General features: G+C 49.2%; 1 protein-coding gene across 1 annotated transcript in view; it reads left to right on the forward strand.

The window, feature by feature from the left end:
- The first annotated feature begins 371 nt into the window (after positions 1-371).
- The window catches only part of Zmat4 (zinc finger matrin-type 4), a 457,773-nt gene continuing 448,030 nt past the window's right edge, over positions 372-10,114 (forward strand). Inside the window, exon 1 of the mRNA XM_004633077.2 lies at positions 372-465. The gene's annotated coding sequence lies outside the window, so the exon portion shown is untranslated. The remainder of the gene's footprint in view (positions 466-10,114) is intronic.

Genomic DNA, 10,114 nt, shown 5'->3' on the forward strand with positions numbered 1-10,114 from the left:
CTCTCTCTCTCTCTCTCTCTCTCCCCTTCCCTCCCTCCTTCTCCCTCTCCCTCTCCCCACCTCTGCTACTCTCCTCCCCTCCCCTTCCTCCGCTGGACTCCTCGTTCTGGCCCCACACAGAGCCAGAGGAAAAGAGCCTTACAGGTTGTCAATGAAACATGGAATTATTTCCTTTGATGGCTTAGATAATAGTAGGAGCCAAAGCAATGAGTGAGGTCGGCGGAGACCAATGCAGTCCTGCCCGGGGCTGGAGAGCCAATCGCAAGAGCAGAGGGCGGGGCGTCGGCGCCAGCAGATAATTGCTAAGTGCATCGCTAGCACAGTTGGTCCAAGCTGCTGAAAGGTCTGGTCGCAGAGCAGAGACAGGAACGCGTAATCCTCAGCGTGCTCCATTCGGACAGCGTCTTCCCACCTCGGCGGGGCATCGAGCCTGGGGACCACTCAGGATCCCACTCTTCTGACAAGGTACCACTGCCCACATCCCAGGGTGCTGCTCACCCTTGTTCTTGCTTGGTGGCTGCAGGTTAGCAGAGGTGGAGGATTGCAGAAAGAAAAGTTTAGGGGAGGGAATGTGGCAAAGGTGGGAATTCATAGCCTTTTTTCGGGGAGGAAAACAAGCCAACAATTTGGAAAACTTCTACGCTTGCCAGTAGCCGGGTTTGTTTACTACTCTTAATTAGCTGTGTTCAGGTCTGTCAAAATCCATCTGCTCTTCCGCATGGTTGGGGTGTAGGCTTGGATTTGCTGGACGAAGGAAGGAGGACCTCTGGATGCTGAACAGTGTTTCCCATACCCCAGGATGATGTGGTGACCGTCCCTGGGAAGCTGGTCTGAGAAGTGTGGCTGGCGGGTCAGGTTTCGTACCACAGGGTCTTTTCCTTTCTGGACTACCTTGACCTGCCTTCCCCAAAGTACTGTGACCTTCAACTGGAGTCCTTCCTCAAACTTCTGTTCCCTTCTCCCTCCTGCCCCTTGTCCACTCTGTCTTTGTTCATTTTATTTGGTGGAAGAAATTATGAGGGTGTGGGGGCCTGTGCTGTTTGACACGGTCAGCATCTGGGTACTGTACAACTTGTGGAGAAACTGACAGAACAGATCAGAGGAAGAGAAATCACTTCATTGCTTAGCTCCCCCAAACTTTGCGACATTTTCCAGGTTTGGTGTGTCCCGAAAAAATAGGGTTGGAGCTGAATCCAAGCCTGTGCATGGCTCATACCTGTGCTGGAGTCGCATGGAGCCTGGAGCATCCCGTACTTCTGGAGGTGGAGGCGGGTGGTGGGACTGCCAGCCGCTGGGGCTGCTCTGGCTAGGTGCTCAGGTTGTGCAGGTGCGCAGGTGCAATGTGGCAGAAAGATGGAGGAGCTGAAGTCACCATCCACACTGCCCCTGTTGACTGTGCTTCAAGTAGAAAAGCTCGTGATGGCAGGCAGCTGGCTCAGCAGGGCAGCGTCCTCAGGCATTCTCCGTTGTGGACCGAAAGCTGGACACCTACTTGTGGGGTGGGTGATATGACATGATGTGACTCTTGCTTTTGGTCCCAGGGGGAACTCTTTCCTCCAGTTTCTGCCACAGTCAGTGTTAGTTAGGCAGACCTCCAGGTGGGGGAGAAGGTAGTGCGCTTGGCCTTGAACTCCTTCCTGCTTCCATGCATGCAACTCCTGGGTTTGTGCTGCGTAGCACCTTCCCAGGTGTGTGGCTGGCCACACCTACTGAACACCCGCAAGCTCCCAATCGCTGCGTGGTGTCACAAGTGCCTGAAGCTTTGGGCTGGGTGAGATCCAGGTGAATTCTGCCCTTGCCTGCAGCTGGGGCATCCAAATAGGAATGTTCTGGGAAGGACGCTCTGCGCCACCTCTCCCCTGTGACACCCTTCCTGCTGAGGTGCAGATGGCAGTCTGGATTTTCTGGCTTCTCTCTCTCTCTCTGATTCTTATTTCTTTTTGCCACCACACACAACAGGTTTTCCTCCACCTCCTTTAGGCAGCTATTTTGGGTGGGAACTGTTATTATGGAAGCTCTACTCACAGTGGTTAAAAAAAAAAAAAAAAAAAGCAGGTTCCTGACTTTTTGTTTTTGTCCTTGTTGGTCAGGGTACAGTCAGCCTTCTCCTCAGCACATGCTGGCCTGACAGGCAACAATGCAAACTCGCAGCCCTGAGTGGGATGATCCCGCTGTGTTTGCAGCTAGGAGAGCAGCTGAACTTTTCCAGGCTGTTGGGAGGGTTGGAAGCAGGACCTTGTCTTCTGTGGTCTTTCTATAGTGCATGGACCCCCGGGCTCCAGGAGGACAGCACCTAGCCTCAGGGTCTTGAAAGCAGGAGCCTTGGTTTTCATGAAAACAGCAGTACGTTAGAAAGTTCTTTTGAGTTTGATAGGATTGGGAACCGGGAGGAGAACTAGAAGTCCCCTCATTTGATACTGATCTCCTGGATTTCTGTTTGGATAGAGAACATTAAAAGTAAGGCATTTAAAACAGCTTCTGAATGGTGACTCATGCACAGAGGGACATGGCTGGGTGTGGGGGGAGGAAGCCCAGGGAGCTTTAAGAAGTACAAGTGGGACACACACTGGAGTGCTTGATTTCTTCCTCTGCCTCCTCCTCATTCTTCTTCCTTGTATTTCCACATTTGGAACAGAGATCATTAAAATAACAACTTAAGCTAAATGGGGGGGTTATAGGAAGTGGAGCATAATTGACAAAATGCAAAACACCATCATCACAGCTTCACCTGAGATGGAGTAAGGTGTGAAGCACGGCTCCTCTGCTTGTGATCCAGCTGGGAGAGTCATTCAGGGTGTTAGGCTGATGGACTCATCATGAAGCTGGGTGTCTGTTTGTGTGTGAAAGGCCTGATGGATGCTCAGGAAATGGAATTTATTACTTGTCACTTCATCAGATGTGACAGCCTTAGACAGGACCCTGGGTAAGCACCAGCCAGAGGTTGAGCAAGTTCTCCTTCTCCCCATTGGCCAGCCAGCATTTCTGGCATTTACCAGAGTGCTGTGGAGGATTGCTCTTCCCCTCATAGTATGAGTTAGCTGGCAACTAAAGATCCCATCCCACCATTCCAGATCCCGTCTCTGTCACCTTCCCTGTCCTCCCTTTCCATCATAAACACACTAATAAGTAATCTCTTTGGCAACCTGCTTTGATTTCGTCATTTTGTGACAATTCTGTTGTTAAAGGAAACTGGCCACTGAAATAGGATGGAAAACATATTACATTTTTTTTGGTCAGAATTGCCTTTTGTCTGCTATTTTTAAATTTAATTTTTGTGGTTTAGTGGAAATCAAATAAGCGCACTCATCAGGTTGGGTGCTTTGGTGAATACTGTCACTGTGCCATCTTGCCTGACTGTGTGAGTTTGACAGCTGCCCTGCACAAGGTGGTCTGGAGCCTCGCAGCAACTAGAAGCGTCCCCAGAAGTTGATGAGGTCATGCACATGTGCCCCTGTGTATTCAGAGTGGGAAGAAGGCTGTTTTGAAACCCAGGTCCTAAATATATATATATATATATATATATATATATATATATATATATATATATATATATATATATATTCCCCACTCTATTCTTGTCCTCCTCCATTCTTCATTTAGGAAAATTTCATAGTTAAAATTATGAGTAAATAGTTGATGTGACTCACTCTTCCCTACACTCACATACTCCTCCTTTCTCCCCCTGGGGAGTGATTTCACCTTGAAACAGGTAACTGAATAATAGCTATTACACAATCTGATAGGCAGGTATCCATCTCTTGTCTCCTTCCCTCCTCCTCCCTGCTGTCACTTAAGGGCACTGTGGGGTGGGGGCCTACTTTTACATGCCCTGCTCATTTCCCTTTGGAAAGAGTTAAGCAGGAGACCTTAGAAAGGCTGTAATACTCACATTCAGGAGAGCCTTCCCAGTGGGAGCAGTGAGGTAATCCTCTCACCAAGTTCAGTTCTGCTGCAGACCTCGCAGGAGCACCTGGGGTGCAGCTGACCTGGCGTGGCTGCTAGTTGATGTGTCTGAGCAGGGGCGTTTTCTGTGTCTGTGGACCCCCACCAGAGGAAGCCACATACCCTGCCGTCCTTTTGCAGCCAGGACTGACCTTGTAAACACTAGCGGACAGTGCAGTTTGTCTGTCATTCCAGCCTCTTTGTTCTTTGTTCTCTTCTCACTCGGAATCTATCGATATTTGGAAAAGACCAAATATCAAATCTACTTTCTCATATTAAGGATGAATGTTACAACTAATATACTATTGCCACATGCAGAGGTATTTGGATTGTTTTTCTTTTACTTTATTTCATCCTTTCTTTATTTTTGCAGTGTTGGGGGTGGAACCTGGAGACTTATGCATGCTAGGCAAGCACTGTACCACAGAGCTATACTCTCAGTTTAGTATTTGGGTTCTTAGTGGAAATCAAAAGTGTGCAGAGTGGGAATTCACGTATCTGCTAGTGGACATAGGAATAGGACTTTGTGTCAGGAGAATGCTAAGAAATGGTCTCTTTGCTTCTCCGTCCAGGCTGGTTCTGCTCTGCCAATGTAGAGGACAACCTGACGCTGCTCAGGTATTGCGGCAGTGCTGGGGGTGTGGCAGCTTGAGCCTGACCTCTTGAATTTGACCTTGAGCTTTCTGCCTTTTGACTTGCTCTTTCTGACTTTCAGTCTCCTCCTGTGTAAAGTCCAGGTCCTAACCTGTGTTCTCTTTGGTTCCCTTTGCTCTGACTTCTCTGGATCTGGCCACAGTGTCCTCCATGCCATCGTAGGTGCTATAGATCTGGAAGGATATGGTACTCACAGAGCACCCTCCAGTCTGAGTCCTGGTGGCCAGTGGTGCTTTGGGAGACAGAATCCTTGAGGGCAGGTCGGAAGGAGTGCTGGATGCTATGCCAGAAGAAAAACAGGCTGAGGGTGATGTCATAACTGATTTTGGTTTAGGAGACGATGTTATATGGAGGATGGCAACCAGCTGTTCTCCATCTCCAGTAAGGATTGAACGAGAGAAAATAGACAGAAATTGCAGCAGATGGACTTAGATTAGGTATGAGGAAGAATTTTCCATCAGCAAGAGTTTGTAAAAAGGGAAGGTTATGGAGCTCTGTGATATCATCAGGAATGGCTAAGCTGAGGGGCTGGCTGCTGAAGGAGAAGCCAGAGGGCTGTGCAGAGGTAGAGGCAGGGCCAAGCCTCACAATCCACACCCTGATCTCAAGAGGCTCACTTTCCATTTCTCCAAAACCTCACCCTTTCCCTGGGGCTGTGGAACAGGCTGAAGACCTAAGTGGGGAGTGAGGAGGAATGCAGACACCCTGCTGCCCCCTCGGCATGGAGGCCACAGTTCCCCAGTGCCACCTTGCTGGGAACTTTCTGTGCATGGCTAGGATCTCATCTTTCATTCCCACATGTAGCCAGTGAGACCTGCAGAGGCCAGAGCCTTGGCTTGGTCACACAGTCACCCAACGCAGAACTCAACCAGAGTCCAGATGTTTCTCATCCCAGTCAGCACCACCAGCTCTAGCTCCTCACTTCTGATTTCTGAAGTGGATTGATCATTTGCTTTTCTTGTTCCTGGTTGATCTCTAACCAAATGGTGAGATGAGGATAGCCTTTTCATCTGCAAAGGAACCTGAATCATTCCCCCTCTGAACAGGTGATAGAGCCTTGCAGGGCTGGCAGGTGGGGCTGTATGCAGAATACAGAGCTCAAAGAGGGATTGGTAGAGCGGGGAGCACTGGGAAAAGAAGTGTAGAAAACATGAACACTACTTAATCTGGCCCTGGCAAAGGTAAGGTATGGTTGCCATCTACTCAGTCTCCATTGAATACTAGGGTAAAATGAGAGGCCCAAGGCACACTCATGTCTCACTGTTAGTGCACAGAGCCAGGGGCTGAATGTGAAAGGTGAGACATCCCAGGGAAAGGCTACGAGGCCTGGAGTGCACTCTGCTAGGGCCGAAAGCTTGGCCCTAGGTGGGCTCAAAAGGGTCCTTAGACCCCTGAGGCTGAGTCAGCTATAGTAGGTGGCTCTGCTCAGCAGTTACTTGAACCACATAGGAATCAAGATAAATTGGTGAAACTAACTCTACAGAGTTTGTGTATGGCCTGAGTGGACAGCATGCAGTGAAGCTTGGTGTGTGCTGAGTGAGCACCAAGAGTCTCCGCAGTGAGTGCTTAGTGGGGAAGGCCTGGGCCTTCCTTGCACAGCCTTCTGGGTGCCCACAACCAAGGATGTTTCCTAGCAAGAACTATAGCTTCTTTTGCAGGGTGACGGATGACAAGAATCTCAGCCCCAGAGACAACAGGACAGGGAAATGACTGAGCCAGAAGATGTGGAGGAGCCAGAGAGGCAGAGAAAGGGTTTTCTGAGCACCAGGGGAGGGATCAGGCTTGGGAGAGGATGAAAAGAGAGGGTAGGACAGCTGGGCCAGAACAAAGGAGGCAGAAACCAAGGGCCTGTGGGACCTGTGTGTAGGCAGGGACCCTGAAGGAACACATCTTGTCCCATGTCCTTATCAGTAGCAGTGGCATTCAGCTGAATTCACACTCTATCCTCACTTTTGATATCACAGACCACAGTGGAAACAGTAAGTGTAGGAAGTGGAGAGGAGATGTATCTGAATGGGCATGTATAGTGATTATCCTCTGTGGGGTGGCTTCCTGGAGCACAGGAAGCCTGAGTAGGAGGCTGAGCACATAGGATTCTCCCAGAGCTCGGGTGGGAGTGGTGAGAGCTGGGCCACATTTGCAGTTAACAGTGGCTCTGTCAGTATTGCATGCAGTACCTGGGCTCGCCAAATCTGAAAGTATCATGTGGGGTTTGAGGGTAGGGCTGTGGTGCTCACTGCAGAGCAAGCTACCAGCTGGGCAAACCAAGGGACACGGGTTCTGGACAGGGAATGCCAAGCCATAATTGCACCTAGGAACTGCATTTTGCAGAGTTGCAAAGCGTAGAGCAAGGATGAGGTTTGCGAGGGTCAGAAAGGCAAGGTCCAGCCTGAGATGGAGGCCTGTTTAGAAATAATTTTCTGCTGTCCAGGTGAGAAATGAGGAGGACCCAGAGGAAGACATGGCTACGGGGAGCGGAAGGGACAGCATCAAAGACAACACTCTGGCTTCATAAGTCACACTAGATCAGGCAAAAATGAAGAGGAATTAATCATCCCTGGGAGGACAGGCTGACAGCTGACACGGAAGGTCACACTGTTAGATAATAGCAGCATCCCCACTGAAGACAGGAGCACAGGAAGTGGGTTTAAACTGCAGGAAAACGATACAAGCAAGACATTAGAATTAATGCTTTAATGGCAGGGATTGTGAAACATGGGGGCAAGGTCACCAAAAGAGCTTGTAGAGTCATTCTCTTTTTCCTTGGAGCATTAGCAAAAACCAGTCTTTTCTTTGATAGAAAAGTGAACAAAGAATGGGAAGAGGTACAGGCAAAAGAAAGAAGTGCCTAGGACATTATGCAACAGTGCACTTAGCGTTAACGTGTGAAGTCAAAACCAAAATATCATCACCCACCTAACAGATTAGCAAAAGTGAAGCATCATACCTTATCTAGTGTTGTTGGGATGTGATTTGGAATGGACAGTTTTATACTACCTGGTGGGAGGATAATTTGTAAACTCCGAAAGCATGTCTCCAAAATGCAGTCTTTGAACCAATAAGCAATTGTTTTTCTAGGAAGTTATCCTAAGGAAATAATCAGAGATGTGCAACATAGTTCTAATCAAGGACACTTCTTTCAGCATTATTCATGATAACAAAACATTGCATGGGGGCATTAATTAAATCTAATATAGCTCATCCATAAATGCAAATCAAGGAAGCTATTAAAATTACATTGAATAATATATAAGAGCAGAGGAACATGCTAATGATCTATATTAAATAAAGATATAAAAGTAAATAAAGTATAATTGTGATGAAGATAGAGGATATACAGATATACGTGGTCCTGAAAAGTGGAGCAGAGCAGAGTGCATCAGAATCTTTGCAGTGGTTGTCACTGGGTTCTCGGAAACACATTTTAATCCCTCTAAACATTTTATATATTTCAATTTTTCTATAGGAAACATTATTGCACAAGTTGGAAAACATGTTTTATAAATTAGACTTTCATCCATGTGTGTTCAAGCAGCAACCATATGTAGCCAAGGTTTGGCTTGATGTTGTTCAGTAAGATGGTGAGATGCAGTCAGTGAGTGTGAGATAAGTGTGACCAGGAAACCGGCAAGTGCTGCCTTTGCCATCAGTGAGGGCCAAGAGTGGCATCTCTGTGCCGGGCGGGACCTCGGCCTTGGCATCCTGTTTCCTCCTGTCACCTCATCACACAGACCTGCCATGGACCCCGTGCCATGCCATGACCTGCATGTCAGTCTCCTCTTAGCTATTTACAGGACGCATTTGCCAGCCTCACATAATCTGCTCATTTCATAAGCAGAGAAGGAAGTCGAGGCTCAGAGATGCTGACTTGACCAGGGTCACACAGTTAGTGAGCGCATTGCCAGTACGAGAGCCAGGACTTTCTGGCCCAGAGCCATGCTCTTTGTGGAGTGGGCTGTGCTGCAGGGCTCCATCAGCTCTGGAGGGACCTGGAGGGGTGGCTGGATTTCCACAGGAAGGTATGCAGCTGCCCCCTCCCTGGTGGTTTGGATGGAGTCAGTGGCTGATGGCTGTCCCCTTTTGAGTAGGGCTCTGGTGCTGAGGGCTCTCTAGAGGCAGTTCTGTGGCCCTGCCTCCTGAGGAGTGCCTCATTTGTTACTGCTTTTCTGGAATGCATTTGCTTCCCACTGTGGTTTTCTTTGTTGCATAAACTCTGGGCAGCCTGAGATAGCCTGCCCTGGGTGGAAGTCACAGCTGGCTGGCTCCATGATGCATGCTGGGGCCACATGGGGGCTCTGGGGCGCCTTCCCACAGCAGGGCAGGTGGCAACTCTGATGGGCACACCCTTGGGGCTTTCACAGGTTTAATTGGGAAAAGTGGCTGGGCCTGCTGGGATGAGGGCAGGACGAAGAGCAGTGTGGACTGCATGGATGATTTGCTGCTCTATTTATTTTAATAATAACTCAAATTTTGTGTGATGTTTGTATTCAGAAGCCTCAGAGGTGGGCGGCGAAGGTGCTGCTTCCTCCATCTACAGGGGAGGAAATGGATGCCCACAGGCAGAGTCGCTCTGCTTTGTCTCTAAGGGCAGCAGGCGCAGGCATTAGGCATGGAACAGGCCCGAGTTTTGCCTGCACCTTTTGCCTTGGTTCACAATTAGTAAGGACCTCCTGAGGCCTGTGTGTCTTGGGCAAATCAGGGGCCTGCAATGCACCCTTTGCTCTTGGGGAGCAAACAGCAATGCCCCAGTGATGATCCCGAGCATGAGGGTCCTTCCCTGAGCCCTAGGACATCAGTGGGAGCAGGTCCTGAGGATGGGAGTGTCACTGATGGCGAGAGCTGTGTTAGATGCAGTCATAGGCCCAGGACCCTGAACACCAAAGGGTGTGGGCTGCAGATGGCAGGAGGGGCACTCTCAGTCCATACAGGGCCAGAAACTAAAGCCAGCTTGGCTAGTTTGGGCTGCTAATGGGTTGCAGGGCTGCACCAGGGTGATAGTGAGTGATGTCTCCCTCATTATTTTGGGTTACCCCTTCTTTTGGGAAATTCTGCTGGACATACTGGGGACAGTGTGGCTGTAAGAATGAAGGGCAGGGGTCAGTGGGAGCAGGGGCAGCAGAGTTAGACTGTGGGCCTCATGGGCTTCTGTCCTGTGGTTTCCCTGGGTTCTGCTCCCTGGAAAGTGTGATTGCCCTGCAGAGTTCTAGGAAGGAGAGAGGAGAGTCTTGGTGGCTGCTATTCTGCCCTCCTCCGTCCCTTTCTGTCCAGAGCCCCGGAGTTTCCAAATGTGGGACAAAGAAGGAAAATTTATGAGGCACTGAAGAGAAGAAAATACTTTAAAAATGAGAGCAGAGTAGAGAAGAGGTGCTGAACTCCAGAGGGTTGCTTAGACATGGACAAGTGGTGTTCAGTGACTTGAAGTGGTGTTCTTTTTTAAGTTGTGTGCTGCAGATGCTTAATGTGATAAGACACAGGTAAGAAAGAAGGAAAGAAGTAAAATGGGGGGAGGGAGGGGAGG

This window comes from Octodon degus, unplaced genomic scaffold (genome assembly GCF_000260255.1).
Source record: "Octodon degus isolate 3935 unplaced genomic scaffold, OctDeg1.0 scaffold00051, whole genome shotgun sequence".
NCBI lineage: Eukaryota > Metazoa > Chordata > Mammalia > Rodentia > Octodontidae > Octodon > Octodon degus.